Source organism: Lithobates pipiens, unplaced genomic scaffold, assembly GCF_037356315.1.
Source record: "Lithobates pipiens isolate NorthernLeopardFrog02 unplaced genomic scaffold, aLitPip1_a1.2 Scaffold_19, whole genome shotgun sequence".
Lineage (NCBI taxonomy): Eukaryota > Metazoa > Chordata > Amphibia > Anura > Ranidae > Lithobates > Lithobates pipiens.
This window is the reverse complement of record NW_027507764.1, coordinates 47,885,714-47,909,578: the sequence shown is the minus strand read 5'-3', so window position 1 is coordinate 47,909,578 and position 23,865 is coordinate 47,885,714. Positions and strand designations below refer to the sequence as shown.

At 42.9% G+C, this 23,865-nt stretch overlaps 1 protein-coding gene across 1 annotated transcript in view; it reads left to right on the top strand.

The window, feature by feature from the left end:
• Nucleotides 1–2,783: 2,783 nt before the first annotated feature.
• TMEM106B (transmembrane protein 106B) overlaps nucleotides 2,784–23,865 on the top strand; it is a gene marked incomplete at its 3' end in the record, with an annotated part of 45,897 nt that continues 24,815 nt past the window's right edge. The window contains 1 exon segment of the mRNA XM_077493917.1: nucleotides 2,784–2,916.

Here is a 23,865-nt window from a genome sequence, read left to right as displayed (position 1 = left end):
TCTGTAAATTTAGTTTTTTCCTAAGACCATAGTTGAGTCTTAGGGTTAATTTCAGTAAATTGTGGTCTTGGCATCAGTTTGGCTGGGCTGTACTATGTTCTGCCTGGTCATAGGTGCAGGCATCACCGCTGACAGGCATTGGAACGCAGTCTGGTTGGACGCATTGGGTACCAATCTCTCTCTTGGAGCCAATCAGCGGGTGCATTGTCTCCCTGTGTATTCTGGGAGAGGGTACTTAAGGTGCTGAGGTCACGTGATTCTGGGTTCCGGTCCAGAAGTGTGTTCTGATTTCGTGGTCCTGGTCCTCCTGACCAGCCCCCAGAGGCCCTCATGGCCTGGGGTGCGGATCCGTCCGTTTCAGAGTCTCAGGACTGGCTAGTCCGAGGCACAGTAACTGGAAGGAGGATTTGAAGGTGGTCCGGTGCCGTCTCGGGTTTGGAGAGGCCCAGCAACTCAAAACGCAACCGGGGGAGGACTCTTCAGAAGAGGGCCACGTACGAGGCTGGCTGCTCGGTAAGAGCCTAGAAGCTGAGCTGAAAGGACACCAAGTAAATCCGCATTCTTACGGTATCGCCGGACCGACTGCAAGATACTGATACTGTAAGAAAGTTCCTAATTTCATCCTTCAGTTACACCTAAGTTTCTGTGCTAATTTAAAGTTCTACAATCAAGTCTGTGGCAGAGACTTTTCTCATTTAAAGTTCTATGACCAAGTCTGTGGCAGAGACTTTGTTAAGCTTAAATCACCTGTCAGCTGCTAAATCCACAAACAGGGATTTATCCGGTAGTTGAAATATCCAGTTGCGAATGGCTATTCCCTGGATCATCTAGAGAGAGACATTTCAGGTGTCAGCAGTTCCAAGAGTACCTGAGCTTTACTACCCATACCCTCTATTCCCAACTGAGAGACTGTGTTTCTGTTCAACGTTTTATGCAAATAAAAATTCCCAAGGGGATTCAAGTGTCGGTCTCTACAGTTTATTGGGCCATCAACCTCAGGAACCCCTAGACAAGAACGAGGTGGAGGAGGTAAACGGTAAGCCCAGCAAAACCATCCGCTCCTTCGGGGGTCAGTGCTACACTCCTATCACTTCCATCAGCTCATTCCCCACAGTTACAACCTTTAGTACCACTTGCCCCACCCTATTAGATTGTAAGCTCTTTTGAGCAGGGCCCTCTTAACCCGCTTGTATTTTATTGTATTGTAATTGTACTGTCTTCCTTTATATTGTAAAGCGCTGAGTAAACTGATGGTGCTATATAAATCCTGTAAAATAATAATAATGATAATAATAATAATAATAATAATAAATATAACAATAACGACTTTGATAATAATAATAATGATAACAATAATAAAGATAGTAACAATGTATATGATAATAATAATAATGATGTCAATAATAATAATGATGATGCTAATAATAATGATAATAATAAAAATGATAACAATAATGATTATGATAACAATGATGGTGATGATGACAATAATAATAAAGATGATAATAATAATAATACAAATGATGGTATGATAATAATATATTATTAATTAATAATTCTTCTACTTGTGCTGACAGAGGCGAGTAGAGGAGAGTCGGCTGCTCTCCTGATCATCAGTTCAGTCCCCCCCCCCCCCCCCCGAGGATGCCCACCTAGGACCACCAGGGATACCCACCCATAGCCAGCAAGGATGCCCACCCATTACCACCAGGTAAGCCCACTAGAGCCCACCAGAAATGGCAATCATTGCCCATTGGGGATGACACTCTGTGCCCATCAGTGATGCCTGCCAGTGCCTCTGATCAGTGCTGCCTATCAATGCCATCTATCAGTGCCCACCAGTGCCGCCTATATGTGCCATCCAGTGCCATCTATCAGTGCCACCTATGAGTGCCCATCAGTGCTCATTAGTGCTGCATATAAGTGCCACCTCATCAGTGCTGCTTCATCAGTGCTGATCAGTGAAGGAGAAAACCAAGTTTTGTAACAGAAACGAAGAAAAGATTTTAATTTTTTTTAAATGTTTGTTTATTTTTTACTTGTAGCGCAAAAAAAACAAAAACAAAAAAAAAACAGTGGTGATCAAATACCACCAAAATAAAGCTCTATTTGTGGGAAAAAATGATAAAAAGCTCATATGGGTGCAGCGTCGCATGACCGCACAATTGTCATTCAAAGTGCAACAGTGCTGAAAGCTGAAAATTGGTCTGGGCGAGAAGGGGGTGAAAGTGTCCTGGTATTGAAGGGGTTGATTAGAATAGGAGCAATAAAAATGATGATTATAATTATGATAATAATAAGAATAATTATTATGATAATAAAAATGATAATAATGATAATGGTGATGATAATAATAATGATGATAATAATAATGATGATGATGATAATAATAATATGATACTAATAATAATGATAATAATAATAATGATTATGATAATGATAATGATGATGATAATAATAATGATGATGATAAAAATAATGATGATAATAATGATAATAATAATATGATGATGATAATAATATAATGATAATAATAATATGATGATAATTATGATAATAAAATCATGATAAAAAATGATGATGATAATAACAATAATAATAATAATATAATGATGATAATAATAAGAATATTAATTATGATAATAATAATATAATGATAATAATAATATGATAATAATAATATGATAATAATGATGATGATTTATATTGCTATCATACTGTGTTGGTGACAGATCTCCTCTGGATGTCATGTGCTGAGCTCTGTAAACACAGGGAAGACTCAGGCTCCTCCCCCGGCTCCTCCCCCACACGCTGATCTCTCTGTGGGTCATGTGAGGAGGATTGTCCTCAGCGCCTCCCCGTAGTGACGTCACGGACACGGCCTGGCCGATCAGAGACTCGGGAGAGATCGGAGCGGTGAGTGATCTCCGGACACATTGTATTGTATTGTATCCCCAGGGATCCCCGACCTTCCGTCACGTGACCCGCACCTGTGCGGCCACCGATCAGAAAGGTCATGTGATCACATCCCCCATCATTGTGTACAGAGAGCACTACGAGTCCCACCATGGCCGGACACTGAGGACTCTGACCTGTGATTGGGTGCTCTCACATAATGGAGGCTCTCTGGTGTTGTAGGGAGAGGGACAGTGTTCTCCTATTGGTGGGGTGTTGGTGATCTGGATCAGGTATGATGTGACCTTCACTGGCTGCATGCTTTCCCCACACCTATGTCTATTGTACAGGGAGGGGTACACCGTTCCCCCCCCCCCCCAATCATGGAGGGTCTTCGTTCAAATTTCCTGACCGCCCCTCCGGACCCCCGTCATACACAGCGTCACCGGTGAGGCGTTTCGCTGTACTTTGCCCCGGTGTGTCCATCATCATCCTCCCAATGGCAATTGCTTATTGGTCAGTGTGACCACATGACTGCGCTCACCAATGTACAGGTACAGGTGTGTCTGATAGGATTAGAAGATCAAAAAGTGAATTATATTATATTTTATATATCTATATGTGTGTGTGTGTGTGTGTGTGTGTGTGTATATATATATATATATATATATATATATATATATATATATATATATATATATATATATATAGAGGCGTTCCACACAGAGAGATGTATTCCAAGCATTTCTTTCCCCATGTAGTCCGGTGTGGTTTTTTTGTTCTGCATCAAGCGTGGAAAGTAGGTTATATGGATTCCAATGGCATAGTTCACACCAGTGCGTTCCAGGACTTTTCAGTTCCAGAAAAAAAAAGTAGAACTTGCTGTGTGTTTTTTTTTTTTTCCTGTACTGGAACGCAGTAAATCGCATCAAAAATGCACACTGGACCCTAGTATAGTGAGAGGAAAAACAAAACGAGGGATGATTAATACAGAAATGTTGGCTTAGACCTCTTTCACACGGGGGGCGCTTTGCAGGCGATACAATGCTAAAAATAGCGCCATGAAAGAACCACTCCTCACACTCCACTATATAAGCCCCGCGGTCTCTCACACTGGAGCGGTGCGCTGGCAGGACGGTTAAAAAAAAGTCCTGCTAGCCGCATCTTTGGATCGGTGTGAATACCACTCCTGCCCATTGAAATCAGTGGGGCAGCTCGGCTATACCGCTGGCAAAGCGCCGCTGCGGCAGTGCTTTGCGGTGGTTTTAACCCTTTCTCAGCTGCTAGCAGGGGGGGTAAAACCGCCCCGCTAGCAGCCAAATTGCGCCGCCTAAAATGACGATAAAACGGCGCTAAAAATAGCGCCGTTTTACCTGCCAGAACCTGCACCGCCCCAGTGTGAAAGAGGCCTTTACTGAAAAGTCTGTCCATGTACAGTATACCGTGTTTCCCTGAAAATAAGCCCGGGTCTTATAATAATTTTGGCAACAAAAGACACAGTAGGGCTTATTTTTGGGGTAGGTCTTACCATGCAATGTGCTGTCTTATCTCCCCCTCTTTTTCCCTGCCTGGCACGAATCCCCGGTGTGAACTGATTTAAAATGCTTGTGAAATCCTATAATCCACTTTATTACAGTATTATATAATGTACAATGTGTGCGTTTCTTTAATGAATTGTGCCAAATACCTTCGTTATGGTGCCGTTTTGTGACCCGCTGGAGCTCTCTTCCCCACAATTATATTACAGAAACACACACATAGTACATTATATACTCCTCCATAGAGTGGATTATAGGATTTTACAAGCATTTTAAACTAGGGCTTATTTTCGGGGTAGGGCTTATATTGCAGCCCTCCTGGAAAATAACGCTAGGTCTTATTATCGGGGTAGGTCCTATTTTCGGGGAAACAGTAGTATGCACTCAGTACTTGGTCCGGGCTTCTTTTGCATGAATTACTGCACCAATGCGGCGTGGCATGGAGGTGATCAGCCTGTGGTACTGCTGAGGTGTTATGGAAGCCCAGGTTGCTTTGATAGCATTGTTGGGTCTGGTGTCTCTCACCTTCCTCTTGACAATAGCCCACAGATTCTCTATGGGGTTTAGGTCAGGCGAGTTTGCTGACCAATCAAGCACCGTGATACCATGATCATTAAAGCGGAGTTCCCTCCCCCCCCCATTGAAAAAATGTAAAGTCAGCACCTACAAATACTAATATTAGGACACTTACCTGTTCAGGGAGCCCACGGGGTTGGCACCCCAGCCGATTTTCAGATGCTGCCGTCACCATTCGTAGTAAGGGCAACCATGAGTGATGCCTTTCGGCTTCACAGTCAGTTCCCTACTGCTCATGTGCAAAGCACGCTGCGCTTTCTAACTGGCCTAGCGAGGGAGGAGGGGCAAACTTCAGAGGGACAACGCCGTGGCACAGTCACCCGGAAGTGGGGACTGCTCCACTCTCCCCTCTGAAAGATGCCAAATGTGCCACCGGAGGGGGGAGCAGATAAGCGGGTGGAACTCCGCTTTTCGGTGGAACTCCACTTTAAGCCAGGTATTGGTACTTTTGGCAGTGTGGGCAGGTGCCACGTCCTGCTGGAAGATGAGATCAGCATCTCCGTAAAGCCGGTCAGCAGAGGGAAGCATGATTATGCCTTTACACCTAGTGACCACCCACAATTCACTATCTCAGAAAATTACATTATTACATAAGACCAATAATAAAAAAAAAAGGGGGGTTTTAACAAAGAAATGTTGGCTTAGCAAAAAGTCTGTCCATGTACAGTATAGTATGCACTCAGTACTTGGTCGGGGCTCTTTTTTCCGTGAATTGCTGCATCAGTGCGGCGTGGCATGGAGGTGATCAGCCTGTGGCACTGCTGAGGTGTTATGGAAGCCCAGGTTGCATTGATAGTGGCCTTCAGTTCGTCTGCATTGTTGGGTCTGGTGTCTCTCATCTTCCTCTGGACAATACTCCACAGATTCTCTATGGGGTTTAGGTCAGGTGAGTTTGCTGGCCAATCAACCACAGTGATACCATGATCATTAAGCCAGGTATTGGTACTTTTGGCAGTGTGGGCAGGTGCCGAGTCCTGCTGGAAGATGAGATCAGCATCTCCATAAAGCTGGTCAGCAGAGGGAAGCATGAAGTGCTCTAGAATGCCCTGGCAGAGGGCTGCGCTGACTTTGGACTTGATAGAACACAGTAGACCAGTGATTCTCAACCAGGGTTCCTCCAAAGGTTGCCAAGGGTTCCTTCAGCATTGGGCAATTTCTGCCTCTTGGATAAGTTCCCACCGACACCATTGATCTTTTTTAGCTATCTGTAAGGGAGTGATTCTTCCCAATGACCATCGCAATGTTGTATCATGAGTTGTAGATTTCTAATTCTTATCCGGGGTTCCTCGAGACCTGGAGAAATATTTCAAGGGTTGCTCTGTGTTCAAAAGGTTGAGAAAGGTTGCAGTAGACCAACACCAGCTGATGACATGGCTCCCCAAATCATCACTGACTGTGGAGAGATTTGCATTTCATTTAAAAATGTGGAGGAAGAGTGGAGAGGTACAGAATCCAAGTTTCATGAGGTCCAGCTTATTTATTTTTTTTTGAAAGCCCATGGCATGTGAAACACCCTCAAAAACTTCACCCGGTGCCTAAAAAAATGTGCACACACATAAAGAGTGAAACACAAATTGCAACGGGTACACAAGCCCCCTGAAACCAGAGGGCCTTGCCCTGAATCCCCCCGGGGCGTTAGGCTCCTGATGGGGACAAGGGTACTTTCAATGGTCCATCTGGCCAAAACCAGACGGACCCCTTTCTGTGAAGGATCTGCCGAAACAGACCCACCCGAGTACTTGCATGAGGTCCAGTGTCAGTGATGATGTCGGGGACAAGATTGTAGACCTACACAAGGCTGGAATGGGCTTCAAGACCGTCGCCAAGCACCTTGGTGAGAAGGTGACGGCAGTTGGTGCGATTATTCGCAAATGGAAGAAACACAAAATCGCTCTCCCTCGGTCTGGAGCTCCGTGCAAGATCTCGCCCCGTGGAGTTTCAATGATCATGAGAACGGCGAGGAATCGGCCCAGAACTACATGGAAGACTCTCGCCAGTGATCTCAAGGCAGCTTGGAACATACAGTGCCTTGAAAAAGTATTCACACCCCTTTAAATTTTCCACATTTTTGTCATGTTACAACCAAAAACATAAATGTATTTTATGTGATAGACCAACGCAAAGTGGCACATAATGCTCCATGCACATTGGGCGCTAAAATAACGTTATAAAAACGGCAGTAGCTTTACAGGGAGTCTTTCAACATTTTTGCAATAGTGTTCATTGGCGTTTTTCCGCGTTCCACTTACAGACTGCCCACCGTCATACGGGGGCTCTTTGAAGAGGAATATCGTTGTTTTGGCAGCAGCTAGCTACCATAACCCAGTATCTTCCTTTTCAGTGGGCGGTCCGATTTCAGAAAAAGGTGGTCTCTGCAGCAGATTCGCCATGAGATCCCTTTTATCTGCGGTTACTCGCAGACGTGAGTAGCACCCGTATATGACAACGGTGTTCAAACCACACATGTGAGGTATCACCACAATCGTTAGAGTGAGAGCAATAAGTCTAGCCCTAGACCTCCTCTGTATCTCAAAACATGCAACCTGTAGAATTTTTTTAAATGTCGTGTATATGGAGATTTTTAAGGGTAAAGGTTTGTTGCTATTCCATGAGCGGGCGCAATGTTGAAGCATAAATATGTTGGGTATCAATTTACTCGGCGTAATATTATCTTTCACGATATAAAAAAAAAAAAAAAATTGGGATAACTTTACTGTTGTCTTTTTTTTATTTAAAAAAGTGTATTTTTAGAAAAAAATAAATAAAGTGTGCTTGTAAGACCGCTGTGCAAATACGGTGTGACAAAGTATCGCAACGACCGCCATTTTATTCTGGGGGGTGTTAGAAAAAATATATATATAATGTTTGGGGGTTCTAAGTCATTTTCTAGCAAAAAATAATGATTTTAACTATTAACTAAGGCCACTCATTTTCACCCCCTATCCCTAACTCACAATGGAGCACCCAGTCAATGACTCCAATGAAACGCTGTTACATCAGGGTTATGGGCTGACCAGAAAGAGTATTGCTGGCACTGGCAGGTGGCACTAATTGGCAGGTGGCACTGGTTTGGAAGTGGCAAGTGGCCCTGGTTGGTGATGGCAGGTGGCCCTGGCTGGCGGTGGCACTAGTTGTCACTGGCAGATGGCAATGAATGGTGGTGGCACTGGTTGGTGTTGGCAGATGGCGCTGATTGGCGGTGGCAGTGGCAGGTGGCACTGATTGGCGGTGGCAGGTGGCACTGATTGGCGGTGGCAGATGGCACTGATTGGCGGTGGCAGGTGGCACTGGCAGGCATGTGGAACTGCCAGATGGCATTGGCAGGTGACACTGATTGGCAGGTGGCCCTGGTTGGTGGCACTAGTTGGCACTGGTGTTGGCAGGTGGCACTGGCAGGTGGCACTAGTTGGCACTGGTAGGTGGCACTGGTAGGTGGTGACAGGTGGCACTGGTAGGTTGTACTGATTAGCACTGGCAGGTGGTACTGGTTGGCGGTGACACTGGTTGGCGGTGACAGATGGCACTGGCAGGTGGCACTGATTGACGGTGACACTCTAGACTGGCAGGTGGCACTGACTGATGGTGGCACTGATTAGTAGTGGCAGGTGGCACTAGTAGGTGACACTGGTTGGTGGTTGCAGGTTGTATTGATTGGTGGTGGCATTGGTTGGCACTAGCAGGTGGCACTGATTGGCGGTGGCAGATGGCACTGATTGGCGCTGGCAGGTGGCACTGGCAGGTTTCACACGGAGGACTCTGTTACTGAAATGTAACAGAGGAGCTGTCAGAATTGAGCTTAATGTCGGAATGGGCGGGACCCGGCTGGGGTGGGCAGGACCCGGCCAGGGTGGGCTGGACTCAGCAGCTATCAAACACCAGCCAACGATTGGGCTGCGTAAGAAAAGGGGTGGGGCCACATACACGTAGCAGCCCGCCCAGATCGCATTGGCTGGTGTTTGATAGCTGCTGGGTCCCGCCCACCCCGGCCGGTCCCGCCCACCCTGACATCAGGCTGAAATCTGACAGATCCTCCTCTCCGTTGCTTGTCAGTTTCACGCACTCAGCGCGGCGCCGCAGAGTGTGGAGGAGGGAGGAGGACGGCAATCAGTGTTCATGCGCTGCATGTCTGGGGCATCAATAGTGAGTGGGCTGGTGGCAGCTTAGGCGACAGGTTGCGATTTCTGGTCGCATTGGCGATCTGGCACCTGGGGTTTGTCGAGCCCTGGTTTAGAATATATTTCTTGGACCTACAGGTAAGCCTTAACCACTTCCCACCCGGCCAATGTACATATACAGGAACGTCCTTCAGAAGGAGGGGGATTGCACGTGCCCGCGCAGCGGCGCTATCCCGATGTGCTCGTGTCACTCGGACACGGCGCATCTCGGATCGGCAGGAGGGCTCTGTGGTTGGCCCTCCTGATCACATGACGGCCGTGTCCAATCACGGTCGTCGTGTGATGTAAACAAACAGCCAGTTGCTAGGCTCCTCCTCTCCTCACACAGAAGTCATCGCTGAGGAGAGGAGAGCAGATCGCTGCAGCCGGCTGGTGATCAGTTAAGTATGAGCTGTTTTTACAGCTTTTTACTAACTGATCACCAGTCTAGTGTAAACACACAACACACAGTATAAACACACATGTCACCACAATACACATGTCACCACACATGTCCCCAAATAATAAAAACACATGTCCCCCACATATGTCCCACTAAAATCACATGTCCCAATGATTATCTGCACACACATGTACGTGATCACCTGCACACATCTGTACATGATCATTTGTGTACATATGTCCGTAATCACACAAACCAATTATTATACACTTAACGGAATTTGCTGCCGGTACCAAAATATCCCTCTTCTTCAAAGTACCGACGTGTGTGTGTGTGTGTGTGTGTGTGTGTGTGTGTATGTATATATGTATATATATATATATATGTATGTGTATATATATATATATATATATATATATATATATATATATATATATATATATATATATATATATATATATATATATATATATATATATATATATATATATATATATATATATATATATACAGGAGGCGGTCCTTAAGTAGTTAAATCATTGATTTTATATCCACCTGATTCACACTGACAGCTGGATTGAAATTGTGCGAATTCAGCTGAACTCGCAGGATTTCATTCCCGCATGTCACTCCTGACTTCGGGGGCGACTTCGGAGACATCTGTGCGGGTTGCTGCACAGATGTCTATACAAGTCGCACCCTGAATTCGCCAAAAGTAGTATAGAAACTATAAATATAAAAGGTTGGCGTACACACCTAAAAAGTATGGAAATACAAAATATATTGTATTGTATTGAACTACTGGAAGGCTCTGGGTGGGGCTCGGGGTCACTCTGGGGGGGAGGGGGACTCTGCAGCAGATTTGGTTTCCCTGTATGAGGGGCAACTATGGGTGATTGGGTCTCTCTAGCTGGTGGGGAATCTTTGCAGGGACCTGCTGGGGCAGCAAGACACTGAAATGCCGCGTACACACGTAGCTGACTATATGGCGGACTTAGTCTGGCGGACTTCCCGCCAGACTGTCCGTCTGACTTTCCGAACGGGACTTTTTCAGCGGACTAATACGGCGTACTAAGTCCGCCGTACTATCCGCCCTACTTTTGAAATGAACGGACTCGCCCACACACGCGGAGGAAAGTCCGCTCATTTCGAGCGCGTCTCCAGGTAGGCGGGGCCCACAAAGGAGACGTCGCTGGCCCCGCCACCTGATATGGACTTAAAGGGGAACCCCAACGCAGAAAAAAAATTGGCGTGGGGGTCCCCCCAGGTCCACATCAGACCCTTGTCCGAGCACGCTACCCGGCTGGCCAGGAAAGGGGGGGGGGGAGCGAGGGCCCCCCCCTCCTGATCCGTACCAGGCCGTGTGCCCTCAACATGGGGGGTTCCTTGGGGAAGGGGGGCCGCGCAGCCCCCCCCACCCCAAAGCACCTTGTCCCCATGTTGATGAGGACAAGGGCCCTTTTACCCACAACCCTGACCGTTGGTTGTCGGGGTCTGCGGGCGGGGGGGCTTATCGGAATCCGGGAGCCCCCTTTAATAAGGGGGCTCCCGGATACCGCCCCCCCCACCCTATGTGAATGAGTATGGGGTACAATGTACCCCTATAGGTGGGAAGTAAAAACTCAAAAATATATGTGTATAAATTGTTAAAAATTTACCAGCATGCTGGCTGGAAAATAAAATATTGTCTCAGGTGCGATAAACCTAAATGGGTGATTACCTTATGCACTCTTAATCACATGAATACCTTAAACATGTGAACTACTTAATAAATCAGGTAAAAATTTTACATGTAAATATGAACCATAAACATAATACAATTGTGCACAAAAAAATAAAATCTATGCGTGCAATAATACAATTGTGCACAAATGTGACAAATAAAATCTATACGTGCAATACTAAAATGTACAATAAATCCGTGATAAATATCAATACCCCACGTGAAACATGCCAAATATTACGAGTGAAAAAAGAAAAATTGAAAATGGAAATAAATTTAAAAGGAGGTGAAAAAATTCCAGAAATAGAATAAAATAAAATAAAAATGAAAAATAAAAAATATTAAAAATAAAAATAAAGGATTTTTTTAGGTATTTGTCCCAAGTAATAAAAATATAAAAATGTGTACAAAGAGAAAAAAAGGGGGAGTAAAAAAGAAGCAAAAAAGCACAGTCTCTGATGTAGTGCAGTTAATGGGGGATTTCCCGTAGATACAGGAGGGGATGTGATGGATCCAAACAACTAATCTTCATGCATTGTGGGCACTTATAGGATGTACTCTCACCAGAAAAATAACCCCATCCGGGGTGGATCAGCCTTCACAGTATAAGCTACCGTGTCGCTCTCTGGCTTGCTTCAGATAGGCTGTTGAGGATCCCTCGTTATTTCCAGGTGGAGTGTGCCTCAGTATATATATTGAAAGAGAGGACCATACATAGTGTGATACTGTATAAATCACTTTATTAAGAAGATACTAAAAATTACTCACACTTTTGAAAGAAGAAAATGGCTTGAATAAATGCAGTATAAAGGTGCAGTGTGAAAGGTATGGAAGCTGCTGAGAGCGTTCCGTTCGTCTTCCACGCCGTAGTGTAAAGGTACAGTGTTAAAGGTAGGAAAGCTGCTGAGAGCGTTCCGTTCGTCTTCCACGCCGACTGTATTGGAAGTGTGTATTCGATAGGCCACGCCCTACGCGTTTCGTCACTGGGACGTCATCCGGAGCGGCCATCTTTACACACCTCACGCTCTTTATAGGACACAATACACCTATCGCGCATGCGCGGACGACCGCCGCCATTTTTGCTGTGGGAATGCCCATATGTCAAATAGAGCGCGGTGGTGATTGTGTTCCTATAACTATCCTACATAGTGTTCTGCCGTTTTTAGCCCGCTGTTGGATTTTATATATACAGAGCTTATATGTGTATGTATTTGTTAATAAACAGTTACTCTGCTTACTTAAAACCAAATATAGATTACACATAAATATGCTGAATACAGATTGCAATTAAAAACCCATAATAAAGAATCCATGATAAAAAATACAAATAGGTGACATTAATTGCAATTGAAAACCAATAATAAAAGCAATGGTAGAAGATAATGGTAAAAACATACAAATAGGCGACATTAATAATAGCTTACTATAAAAATGGACCATACTATAAGATGTTATTCTAAATGATCAGTGGTGGCAATAAGCGGATAAGATTTGGATTTTTGTTATGTAATGTGGAGGGAAAGAACGATATATGATAAAAACCTATGTATGTAAAAATAGCTGGGAAAATTAAGATCAATTTAAATAAAATTGGAAATAAATTGAAGATGAGATAAAATTAACTTGAATGAAAATCAGAATGAGCTATGGGAATTGGTAATAAAAATTGAAGGATATGTAAAAAAATAACTTGGTGTAAGATGTTTTATAGCTACGTAAATATATGTATCCAAAAAAGAGGGATATTTAAATGGTTGAGTATGCCCTTCTTTGATTGTTATTTTTCTGGTTGAAATGATGGTTTGGAATATTCATTGGTTGAATAGATAACATTCGACCCTCGACATTCGACCCTCTGTGCTGTAATTACTATTCGACCCATATTTCTATGCTTATTTTTTTCTCAATGATAATATAATCGAAAACATACTCTTGCTGTATTGGCTGGTAGGCAACATTCGATCCTAATTATTATAGACTACATTCGACCCCAGAATGTTATAAACTGTATTCGATCAGGAGTTTAGCACTGAATAGTGTTATTTTCGATAATCGTGTGGATGGGGTTGTATTCAAAATTAAAATAAAATTTACATTTAAATTTTATTTTAATTTTAATTTTGAATACAACCCCATCCACACGATTATCGAAAATAACACTATTCAGTGCTAAACTCCTGATCGAATACAGTTTATAACATTCTGGGGTCGAATGTAGTCTATAATAATTAGGATCGAATGTTGCCTACCAGCCAATACAGCAAGAGTATGTTTTCGCTTATATTATCATTGAGAAAAAAATAAGCATAGAAATATGGGTCGAATAGTAATTACAGCACAGAGGGTCGAATGTCGAGGGTCGAATGTTATCTATTCAACCAATGAATATTCCAAACCATCATTTCAACCAGAAAAATAACAATCAAAGAAGGGCATACTCAACCATTTAAATATCCCTCTTTTTTGGATACATATATTTACGTAGCTATAAAACATCTTACACCAAGTTATTTTTTTACATATCCTTCAATTTTTATTACCAATTCCCATAGCTCATTCTGATTTTCATTCAAGTAAATTTTATCTCATCTTCAATTTATTTCCAATTTTATTTAAATTGATCTTAATTTTCCCAGCTATTTTTACATACATAGGTTTTTATCATATATCGTTCTTTCCCTCCACATTACATAACAAAAATCCAAATCTTATCCGCTTATTGCCACCACTGATCATTTAGAATAACATCTTATAGTATGGTCCATTTTTATAGTAAGCTATTATTAATGTCGCCTATTTGTATGTTTTTACCATTATCTTCTACCATTGCTTTTATTATTGGTTTTCAATTGCAATTAATGTCACCTATTTGTATTTTTTATCATGGATTCTTTATTATGGGTTTTTAATTGCAATCTGTATTCAGCATATTTATGTGTAATCTATATTTGGTTTTAAGTAAGCAGAGTAACTGTTTATTAACAAATACATACACATATAAGCTCTGTATATATAAAATCCAACAGCGGGCTAAAAACGGCAGAACACTATGTAGGATAGTTATAGGAACACAATCACCACCGCGCTCTATTTGACATATGGGCATTCCCACAGCAAAAATGGCGGCGGTCGTCCGCGCATGCGCGATAGGTGTATTGTGTCCTATAAAGAGCGTGAGGTGTGTAAAGATGGCCGCTCCGGATGACGTCCCAGTGACGAAACGCGTAGGGCGTGGCCTATCGAATACACACTTCCAATACAGTCGGCGTGGAAGACGAACGGAACGCTCTCAGCAGCTTCCATACCTTTCACACTGCACCTTTATACTGCATTTATTCAAGCCATTTTCTTCTTTCAAAAGTGTGAGTAATTTTTAGTATCTTCTTAATAAAGTGATTTATACAGTATCACACTATGTATGGTCCTCTCTTTCAATATATATACTGAGGCACACTCCACCTGGAAATAACGAGGGATCCTCAACAGCCTATCTGAAGCAAGCCAGAGAGCGACACGGTAGCTTATACTGTGAAGGCTGATCCACCCCGGATGGGGTTATTTTTCTGGTGAGAGTACATCCTATAAGTGCCCACAATGCATGAAGATTAGTTGTTTGGATCCATCACATCCCCTCCTGTATCTACGGGAAATCCCCCATTAACTGCACTACATCAGAGACTGTGCTTTTTTGCTTCTTTTTTACTCCCCCTTTTTTTCTCTTTGTACACATTTTTATATTTTTATTACTTGGGACAAATACCTAAAAAAAATCCTTTATTTTTATTTTTAATATTTTTTATTTTTCATTTTTATTTTATTTTATTCTATTTCTGGAATTTTTTCACCTCCTTTTAAATTTATTTCCATTTTCAATTTTTCTTTTTTCACTCGTAATATTTGGCATGTTTCACGTGGGGTATTGATATTTATCACGGATTTATTGTACATTTTAGTATTGCACGTATAGATTTTATTTGTCACATTTGTGCACAATTGTATTATTGCACGCATAGATTTTATTTTTTTGTGCACAATTGTATTATGTTTATGGTTCATATTTACATGTAAAATTTTTACCTGATTTATTAAGTAGTTCACATGTTTAAGGTATTCATGTGATTAAGAGTGCATAAGGTAATCACCCATTTAGGTTTATCGCACCTGAGACAATATTTTATTTTCCAGCCAGCATGCTGGTAAATTTTTAACAATTTATACACATATATTTTTGAGTTTTTACTTCCCACCTACAGTTTATATTTTATACTTTATCCCAACACTAATATATTGCACACCAACTCTTACACACCGGATTAATGTAACAATTTCAAATTTAATTTAGCACATTAATTAAGTTTCTGATACACAGGTATAGCGCCAGATCTATTCATAGCACTCCTTTATATAACATTTTCCACCCCACCAGGTGGATAGTAATAGAGGCAGCTCTTACCTATTTTCCTTTTTTATATTTTATGTGGATTCGCTCATAAGTTCCTTAGCGCAACCTACCCCTTTTATTTTTATTTTTTACAATGTACCCCTACCCATTCACCTGTGAAAAAAGTACAAAAAAAAAACGCAACACAGGGTAAAAATAGTTTATTGCACAGCTCCAGGGGTCTTCGGTCTTCGGGGGGTCTTCTCGCCGGACTCCCCTGCTATCTTCTAGCTCTTTTACTAGCGGAGGAGCCCGGCTTTCTTCCTCGCCGCCGCCCTTCTTCCAACTTCGGGGGTCTTGTCCCCCTCTTCGGTTCTTCTGCCGGGCCACCACGCTTTTTTATAGCTCTTTTACAGGCGGTGGCCCGGTCTTCTGTCCCCGCGTCCGGACTCGCGGGGGTCCCGACCAGCACGCAAGCGCGTTGCCGACGGCGCGCTCATGATGGCAGGGCGGCATAAAAGATTGGACGTACCTGTGCTCCAATATGCCTGCCCGTGCCATTCTGCTGACGTACATCGGCGTGCGCTGGTGGAGAACTAGATAATGGGGTTAAAGAAACGAAAATTAGCCATTTTAGAGTACAAAAAGAGCAAATAATTGCTACTGTAAATTTTACTTTCACTGTTGCACAGTAAAAAAAATTAACCCCTTTACAGTAGCGATTTTTTGCTCTTTTTGTACTATAAAGGGCTCATTATTTCTTTTTTTTTTAATCCCATTATCATACTAAACGTCTTAGATCTGGTTCAGACTAGGGCTGCAACTAATGATTATTTTCATAATCGATTAGTTGGCCGATTATTGTTTCGATTAATCGGTTAATAACCTAAAAAAAAGTGGGTCAAATTGACGTTCATTTTCAACAACAATGACGGGAAAATTTGGAAATCGAAAACCTGCTTGGTCAAAGGAATTTTCAGACTGTGTATGTGGCTTTCATTCAGAAATTACATTCATTTTAAAAACAAGTGAAAATTTCAAACAAAATTCTTTCGTTCAGCGAATGTACAAAGATTTTTCGTCTGAATATTCTCACCTGAAAATTGCTCCGTGAGGCCAGCATAAGGCTCGGTGCACACCTATGCAGTTTTTGCTTTTGATCTGTTTCTGCAGTGCTTTTTGCTGTGCGTTTTTGATTTCTGCGCACGTGATTTTACTGCAATTTGCATTTTTGTTTTGTTTTTTTGGCAGATTAAAAAAAACACAAATTGCTTCAAAAATGCATTACGCGCTTTTCATGTGCGTGGGAGCCGGCGGTAACGGCATATTTAAATGAAGCAACGGCATGACGTGCCATTGTTTCATTGTACATGTACCGATCACTTTGGCACATGCAGACACGGGGGGGATGTCCCCTAAACAGTACAGGTTTAGGAGATATCCGGGGTAGCTACAGGTAAGCCTTAATATAGGCTTACCTGTAACATAAACTTATAAAAATGGGTTTACAACCACTTTAAGAATTAATTGTCTTTTTTTAACTTTTACATATACCGTATTTGCCGGTGTATAAGGCGACCCGGCATATAAGACGACCCCCTAATCTTACAGGGCAAAAATACTTTTAAAACTGTACTTACCGTATAAGACGACCCGGCTTTCGAGGCTTCCGAGGCTTCATATTTCTTCCTTCTTCCTGCATTTGCTGGAGCCAATCACGGCAAACTATGTATTCTATTAATGAATACAAAGCCTGCTTGGATTGGCAGAGGCTGTAACATCATCAGCCCGCGCCGCTCTGACTCTCCAAGCCAATCAGAGCAGGCTACAGAGTAGCCTGCTCGGATTGGCAGAGGTCGTTACTCCAATCCGAGCAGGCTTTGTATTCATTTGAATACATCGCTCACCGGGATTGGCTCAGCGGTATATACTGTATGTAGCCAAAGCTACATACAGTATTACCGAACACCCAGCCGGCATCCGAGGGGCTGACCTGGCGTATAAGACGACCCCTGCTTTTTGGCCAATTTTTTTACATGTAAAAGGTCGTCTTATACGCCGGAAAATACGGTAACTGAATTATACATATTGTAAGGTTATAACCCGATTAATCAAAACAATAATCGGCCAACTAAACAATTATGAAAATAATCGTTAGTTGCAGCCCTACTGTGCGAGGATAGCGGGGGTGGGGGGGGGGTGTCTGGGAGCGTTGTGGGAAGTTGAAGGACACTGTGGATCACAATGGGAGGTTGGAGGGCACTATGGGAAGCAGAATGTAAGGGATCCGCAGCTGGCTGGGGACCCGGGGGCCCAGCCTATGGTCCACGGCCTGGCAGTTTAGGACCACTGCAATAGAGCAGGGGTCTTCAAACTACAACCCTCCAGTTGTTTAGGAACTGCAATTCCCATCATGCCTAGTCATGTCTGTGAATGTCAGAGTTTTACAATGCCTCATGGGATGTGTAGTTCCACAACAGCTAGAGGGACGTGGTTTGAAGATCCCTGCAATAGAGTGTCACTTGAGTGACAGCAGTGAGTCTGCTGGGGCTGCATCCAAGATGGCGGCACCCAGCAGCAGTCTCTGGGCTCTTAGATGTCTACACAAGGAAGGCTTTTTCAGGTAATTACCATGGATAAAATATATTAAATGCACATATTATTTTATGGGAAGATTGTTATTGGAATGAATGGTCTGGGGTCTACAACGCAGTAGACCGGAATTTTGTATCCATTCTATGTGATGGGATCACCTGACATCTTCCCTAGAATGGAAACCTGTAAACACAGCTGTTGTCATGCCACAGAACAGGCCGCCCTCCGGGCCACGTCACCCAGCAATCTTAGGCCAGCTGAAAATCTCTCTAATTATTTCTCCTAGCGGCATGTTGCTGGCTGCAGAGCCACCACTGTCATGGTAAACAATTCGGGGCTGAACCGCTACATATAGCTGATGCACCATTATCCTCGGCGCCTGTACTGGAGAACATGAGTAGATTCTGCTGCTGGTAATTCTGGAGCTACAAGTCGCTGGATTCATTGTGACAGATTTCAGTGACTGCAATTATTTATTTATTAATTTATGTTTGCAGCAAGAACGCTGAGCAGAGCAATTGTGTAGCTGCGACATCATTTTTCAGGTGACCTGGCACCGAGGTTACACAATATAGCCCAACAACTTATCTGTAGTTGTATGGTGACATGATATGCTAAAAATACATACAGGGCCTTGAAAAAGTATTCATACTCCTTGAAATTTTCCACATTTTCTCATGGGATTTTATGTGATAGACCAACACAAAGTGGCACATAATTGTGAAGTGGAAGGAAAATGATAAATGGTTTTCAAATGTTTTACAAATAAATATGTGAAAAGTGTGATTCCCTATATAGACCTTATTATAGATCTAGAGGGATCTTCAGTAGGAATGATTATAGATATAGATTATCACTAGAGGGATCAGAAAGCAGGAGGAAGGAGCTCCTGATTCCTCCATATAGATCTTTAGTTACAATGCCTATGAAAAAGTATTCATACCCCTTGAATTTGTTCCACATTGTGTCATGTTACAACCAAAAAGGTAAATGTATTTTATTGGGATTTTTTATGATAGACCAACACAAAGTGGCACATAATTGTGAAGTGAACATAAAATGATAAACGGTTTTTAGAATTTTTTACAAATAAATATCTGAAAAGTGTGCTGTGTATTTGTATTCTGCCCCTTTTACTCTGATACCCCTAACTAAAATCTAGTGGAACCAATTGCCTTCAGGCGTCACCTAATTAGGAAATAGAGTCCTCCTGTGTGTAATTTAATCTCAATGTAAATACAGCTGTTTTTTAGAGAACCTTAGTGAACAAACAGCATCATGAAGGCCAAGGAACACTCCGGACAGGTCCGGGATAAAGTCGTGGAGAAGTTTAAAGCAGGGTTCAGTTATAAAAAAAAAAATATCCCAAGCTTTGAACATCTCACAGAGCTCTGTTCAATCCATCATCCGAAAATGGAAAGGGTATGGCACAACTGCAAACCTACCAAGACATGGCCGTCCACCTAAACTGACCGGCCGGGCAAGGAGAGCATTCATCAGAGAAGCAGCCAAGAGGTCCATGGTAACTCTGGAGGAGCTGCAGAGATCCACAGCTCAGGTGGGAAAATCAGTCCACAGGACAACTATTAGTCGTCTCTCCACAAATCTGCCCTTTATGGAAGAGTGACAAGAAGAAAGACATTGGTGAAAGAAATCCATAAGAAGTCCTCTTTGCAGTTTGTGAGAATCCATGTGGGGGACGCAGCAAACATACGGAAGAAGGTGCTCTGGTCAGATGAGACCAAAATTGAACTTTTTGGCCTAGAAGCAAAACTCTGTGTGGCGGAAAACTAACACTGCACATCACCCTGAACACACCATCCCCAGTGTGAAACATGGTGGTGGCAGTATCATGTTGTGGGGATGCTTTTCTTCAGCAGGGACAGGGAAGCTGGTCAGAGTTGATGGGAAGATGGATGGAGCCAAATACAGGGCACTTATACTTATGCCGTGTACACGTGACTTTCTTAGGCCGCGTACACACGCGCGGACTGTTGGCCCAACTTTGTCCGTCCAACAGTTTGAGCGAACAGTCCGCTCAAACTTAGCATGGACGGACATGGCCACACACGACGGACGAACAGTTTGCTGAAACCGTGCGCGATGACGTGAACGGCACGTACGACGGGACGAAAAATACGACGTCCTATACACTGCAATGCAACCTTCCGACGTGGAAATCCTTTCTGAGCATGCGCGAGACTTAGTTGGCCGAACAAGCCTACACACGAGCGAACAGTCCGCTGAAACCTTGTTTCAGCGGACAGTTTTTCGGAATTTCCGTAAGACCTTGTTCGGCCAACTGTCCGCTGAAACTGTCCGCTGAAGCCCCACACACGAGCGGACTGTCCGCCCAAACACTGTTCAGCGGACAAGGTTGGGCGAACAGTCCGCGCGTGTGTACGCGGCCTTAGAATCTTAGAAGAAAACCTGTTGGAGTGCAAAAGACTTGAGACTGGGGCGGAGGTTCACCTTCCAGCCCGACAAAGGCCCTAAACATACAGCCAGAGCTAGAATGGAATGGTTTAGATCAAAGCATATTCATGTGTTAGAATGGCCCAGCCAATGTCCAGACCTAAATACAATTGAGAATCTGTGGCAAGACTTGAAAATTGCTGTTCACAGACGCTCTCCATCCAATCTGACAGAGCTTCAGCTATTTTGCAAAGAAGAATGGGCAAAAATGTCACTCTGTTGATGTGTAAAGCTGGTAGAGACACCCCCAAAAAGACTTGCAGCTCTAATTGGTGCAAAAGGTGGTTCTATTATTGACTCCGGGTGGCTGAATACAAATGCACGCCACACTTTTCACATATTTATTTGTAAAAAAATGTGAAAACCATTTTATCATTTTCCTTCCACTTCACAATTTTATGTGCCACTTTGTGTTGGTCTATCACATAAAATCCCAATAAAATATTTCTTTTTTGGTTGGAAAATGACGAAATGTGGAAAATTTCAAGGGGTATGAAAACTTTTTAAAGGCAGTGTGTAATGCCGCGTACACAAAACTGGACTTTCCGGCAGACTAGGTCTGAAAGGATTATTCCGTTGGACAATCCGATCGCGTGTGGGCTAGTCTGATCATTTTTCGTAAAATAAATCCGACTTGCCTAGAAATAGAACATGTTTCAAATCTATCCGACGGACTGAAATCGGGAAAACTGTTCGTCTGTGTGCTAGTCCAATGGACCAAATACAACCCAAGGGAAGCTATTGGCTACTGGCTATTGAACTTCCTTTTGTAGTCGCGTCTTGCGTCATCACGTTCAAACCGAACAAACTTTCGAACGGAAAGTCCGTCGGAACTCCCCCGAAAGTCCGTTGCACCTAGTCTGCCGGAAAGTGCGGTTGTGTGTACGTGACATTAGGCTCTTGCACACAGTGGTATATTGGGGTGTATGACAATACAGAGTAAAATGCATCTGTAGTTCTGAAGCCCAGGCTGCCCCAGAGATGATTTATAGAATATTCTGTACCTGGCTATACACACATAAACAGCGGTACTTGCATTTGCATGTGTATGGAAATATTTTTCTGAATGTAAGGTATTAGCTGCACACAGTGCATTCTGATATTCATGTCTATGGACAAAATTGTGGAGCAGCTGTGGCTGCCCAAATACTGGTGTTGTGTCGAATACTTTCCCCCGTCAGATAGTGTCCGCCCTCTACTGCGCTTGCGCAGTACAGAGGACAAGGAGATATCTTGTTCTGTACAGCCATACACCCTAAAATGTGTGCAAGAGCTCTTAAGGTGATAAAAAATTCTGAAATACTGACCTCTCTTCAGTGGTCCGAGGGGCCTCATTGGCATCTTCTAATTTACACTGTCTGACCATACGCCCTAATATATACAGCCATGGCATGAACCCATAAATGTATGGAAAGATTTTTGTTGGAAAAAAAAACAGGGTCTCTTTATCCCAAAGCTGGAAGCTGGTGTAAATGTTCTATACGATGGATCACCCTTGTGTTTAGTAGCATGACCTCCTCCCCAGCATGTCCTCCGATGTCTTCATGTAAGGAGATGCTGTGGATTTTACTGTGACGGATTTCACTGACTGCAGTCCAGTTTTTTTTTATAGCAGCAAAAATGCTGAATGGAGCAATTTTAATTGTTCTTGTGACATCTGAAGTTGTATAGCACAGCAAAATATCTATAGTAGTATGGAGAACTAAAGGGCAGTGGATCCCTATACTTATTAATAATAAAAAATATATCATCTAACAATATTATATAATATTTTATTGTATCTTTTCATGTGACAACACTGATGAAATGACACTTTGCTACAATGTAAAGTAGTGAGTGTACAGCTTGTATAACAGTGTAAATTTGCTGTCCCCTCAAAATAACTCAACACACAGCCATTAACCACTTCTGGACCACCGTATTCCGATATATGTCCTCACTTTGAAGAGGAATATAGTTATTCTGGCATTAGCTAGCTGCCATAACCCCGGTATCATCATCTTCTTCGGCCGACGGTCCAGTCCCCGATAATAGTGGTCTCTGTGGTGAATTCCGCGCGAGATCACTTTTATAGATGCGCTCTGTGATGGCCTTTGAGATAAGCATGTATTCATTCGTGCTTTCATCTGAGGTGCTCTCATTTAGTATCCAGCCCTGAATTGATTTAATTTGTGAATCTAGCTGGTTACCACTCGATTCCTATTTCTTCTTATCAGGAACATTGAAAATGATTTTCCTTCTGCAAACACTATTGATGAGACTCCTTGATGGTGGTGCTCTGAATTTATATGGGATGCATAATTCTTTCTATTAGTGTATCAGGTGTATGCGTGGCTCTCTCTGGCAACACAGCATAACATACTCCTTACCAGAAACTCCTGAAGAAGCTATGAGCGAAACATGTTGAGTGGTATCTGTTGTAGGTGTGCTACTCAATGGAATTTCTGATCTTGAAACTGATGGTCAAATTTCCTCATGTCTTTTAACATTGTTTAATAAAATGTATCTTTTTCTTGATGCTAATGTGTCCTCATCTTGCTTGCCTGTTTTTAACTTGTAAACAACAAATCTCAAAAAGAGGCTCGGTCCACCCCAAAAAAAAATATGCGTTAATAATCTTAAAAAAACAAAAATAAAAAATGTTTTCACTTACCTGAAACCGCTGTTGCTAGGCAGTCTTCCTAATCGTCCTCTTCCTATTCCGTGGCGCTTCCTCCTCTTCGGTGAGCGGCCCCGGTTGCCTTCTGGGACATGTGTATGTCCCAGACAACAACGGGACCCATTCACTAAGCGCCACACGACTCGTGCGTTCGCAGTAGGAAACGGGCAGTGAAGCCGCAAGGCTCCACTGCCTGTTTCCCTTCGTTAAGATAGAGGCACCGGCAGCTGATCTGATGGATGGGGCGGCCAACATCATGGGATCGCTGGACAGGTAAGTGTCCTTATTAAAAGTCAGCAGCTACATTGTTTGTAGCTGCTGACTTTTAAGAAAAAAAAAATGTATTGCCGGAACGCCTCTTTTAAGTGGTTTAATGTCTAAACTGCTGGCATCAAAAGTGAGTACACCCCTATGTGAAAATGTCCAAATTGGTCCCAATTAGCCATTGCTCCTCTCTGGTGTCACG